Source organism: Leiobunum rupestre, chromosome 6 (assembly GCF_980474605.1).
Source record: "Leiobunum rupestre chromosome 6, qqLeiRupe1.1.hap1, whole genome shotgun sequence".
Taxonomy (NCBI): domain Eukaryota; kingdom Metazoa; phylum Arthropoda; class Arachnida; order Opiliones; family Sclerosomatidae; genus Leiobunum; species Leiobunum rupestre.
This window is the reverse complement of record NC_143389.1, coordinates 50,830,146-50,833,167: the sequence shown is the minus strand read 5'-3', so window position 1 is coordinate 50,833,167 and position 3,022 is coordinate 50,830,146. Positions and strand designations below refer to the sequence as shown.

At 38.7% G+C, this 3,022-nt stretch overlaps 1 long non-coding RNA gene across 1 annotated transcript; it reads right to left on the bottom strand.

Moving 5' to 3' along the window:
• Positions 1-1,917: 1,917 nt before the first annotated feature.
• Positions 1,918-2,585, bottom strand: LOC149941404 (uncharacterized). Its single transcript, XR_016481413.1, has 3 exons — positions 2,497-2,585; positions 2,373-2,426; positions 1,918-2,219 (listed from the first exon to the last, which is right to left on the bottom strand). It is a non-coding gene; the product is annotated as an uncharacterized LOC149941404 (long non-coding RNA).
• Between the last annotated feature and the right edge of the window lie 437 nt (positions 2,586-3,022).

The following is a 3,022-nucleotide window of genomic DNA, read 5'->3' as shown; positions in this document are numbered from 1 at the left end:
ATAGGGCTAATGGCGTTGCCTTGAGGGAGTCCTCTCCGGACTCTAAAAGTGGCCGAAAATTCACCGTTGACGCGAACTTGAGAAATGCGATCCACCGAAAAGTTTTCAACCCACCGCAGCAGATTGCCTTCCAGACCAAAACTTTGGAGTTTGTAGAGGAGCGCGCGATGGTGGACACTCCCGAATGCGTCCTTGAGATCCAGGAACACTGCTAGGCAATGCTTATTGGAGGCCAGAGCGCAGGTGGCCGCAGAAGCGAGACGAATCGCATTGTCATTGGCACGACCACCTTTGCGGAAACCCGATTGTTCCGGTGGGAGCACCTTGTTGAGCTCTATATACCAGACAAACCGACCAAGTACCAGTTTTTCGTAGATTTTTCCCAGATTTGGGAGAAGAGCAATGTCCTTGTAAGAGGAGTGTAAGCGTGAAGCCTGGCACAGATATCTGATCAAGAGAGAACCCTGAGCGCTGAGCCTTTGGCCGCACAAGAGGAGTCGCACCAAGGAGGGGGCGAGGGGTCGAGGGGCCACCCCCCTTGTAGTGGGGATCGTTTCTGACGTGGAAACTGAATAACGTGGAAACTGAATAGCGTGGAAACTGAATAACGTGGAAACTGAAAAGCGTGGAATCTGAATAGCGTGGAAACTGAATAGCGGGGAAAAGATTATTTTTGGCGTTGCTAGAAGCCGCCACTAACTGAATTTTGAAGGCGTCGTTCTCCATACAAACAAGTTGGTCGAATCGTACACATAATTTCACTCGCTGATATCTTCAGTGTAACATTAAATATTTCTTCCTCTTTTTTCTCGACTTTTTTAGAGGCTGCTATTTTCTTAGATAATGTTCGCGGTGGTGGTGATCACTTCACGCCGCTACTGACGGTTAACGTGCCGCGAAACGGAGATATCTCATCAACTATGTATAGAGTAGTGTCAGTGCTACATCACGCAACGTCACCCATGCTTTTTCCTATAGAGAAAAAATCGCGCCTAAAATGGCGGCCATGGCCAAAGCTACGAGTTGATACTACTCTATAAAGAAATTTCAATTGATCACCTCTATATTATGGGTAATTCTAAGACAGATTGACTTGTACACACTACCATCGTGAAATTTAGTGAAAACTTGTATTTCACTTGTCCTAACGAAGCCGAATTTGGAATTTTTGGAGCGTATCTCATGTCTGTAACTCTGTTTCTCAGAAACTACCCCACCTATGCGGTTGACTTTCAAATAGTCGTAAGCCGGTCACTAGCAGACAAAAACTTCCCCTGTAGCACAAAACAGTCGGGCCGACGTCGACTAGGCAGAGTCGCATAGTCGGTTAAGTGTCGAGCTGTCAACTCCGATTCAAGGTCGGGAGTCTCCTGGAAAAACAGTCGAAATGTCCTACCTGAATTGCAGTCGGCCGACTGTTTATAGTGTGCTTTTTGCCGACCGCCGAAAGTGTGGCCTACCGACATCCTTATGTCTAGTTAATTACCTAAAAATAGTCCTATTAACCGACACCTTTTTGTTGGCCTATTCAGAGTCGGTCATTATAACTTTCCCCTCCTCTTCTCCAATACCAATTCAAGAATGATACAGAATTTTTATACTAAAAAGTTGTTTATTTTTGTAATAAAATGTTTTGACAAAAACTTAATCATACTCTATTTCAAGTATTTATTTATCTGAAACTTCAGGTAGTGAAGTCTGGAAACAGTTACCAAACATTTCTGCAATTTTCCAAAGTTGACAGTTTTTTTCCAGACTACCTGGTTTAAGCCCTAAAATAGGGTAAGCTGAGAAGAAATAATTCACTTTGATTTATTTTAAATTGTAGAAATATATACCTTTGGTAAATTATTGATATATCTAAGTCAATATTTTTGGGTGACAAATCGAATATAAATTATAACTTGTTTCCCATTTTTATACTCATTTTTACAATTAACTAAAACATTATCACAATTACACAAGGTATGATTGTGTTTACAACTTGTTATAAAAATATGTTGAAAGATTATTGCTGATTAATTTATCAGATATACATTGAAAAAATCTTAAGGTTTTTTGAACAGTATGACTAGTGAGTATCAAACAAATATATTAAACAGTTTTTTTAAAGTCTCTCCACTCTTCATCCGTCTCGGTCCATTTTGTCTATCACTGTCATGGAACTGGCAAGGGCCAGCTTGACACTCATTAGCATTCGTTCCAACCGCAATATTATCCTGCAAAGCATTATTGATAAACTCATTTGTTATTCTTCTTTTTTGTCTAGAGAAAATGTCATCTATAGCCTTGTAAGCCTTTCGCTTTCCCGCCATAACTAAGCCTTAGCTAACGTAGAACTACTTAAATTTTATAATTTTAATAAAAATTACCCTTCTTTTTCTTCCTTTCAAGTTTCCTTCCGGCTAGGTAGCGGTTTATGACAACTAAAATCACGGAAACTTTAAGAATTCTACTTTATATACGACAAACCACAATAAATTATCAAACACTAACCAAAATGAATCCCATCCGCCGATCCGAACATGCACTTCTGTTTTTGGTTACGATAAAAATCATGACTTAGCGTCACTGTAGGTGGCATGGTTGTCGCATTTTTTTTTAAATTTAAACGGTTTAAATAAAAAGAAATTATTATTATTATCATAAATACTTAACACATTTTTTAAGTTTCATATGAAGTGAAATGCATTTAAGACTATCGTTCAAAATATTTTATTTAGATGACTCTGCATGATTTCCGGGAAAATTTAAATGGGTATTTTTGCCGGCTAAAAAATGGATAGTCGAATCACTAGTATATTGGAAGTTGTACTATATAAAAAAACGGACGTCATAAACTACGTAACCGACTCAAGGCCGACTGCATTTCTTGAACAATTTGAAACAGTCGGTTTTGCCGACTTAATTTTGGAATCTTTCTAAAAATTAAATAATCGTTAATTTTCCGACTCTAATCAGTATTCTGTTTCGTAGTACTTTTAATAGTCGCAATCTCGACTACATTTTTCAAAAAAAATCA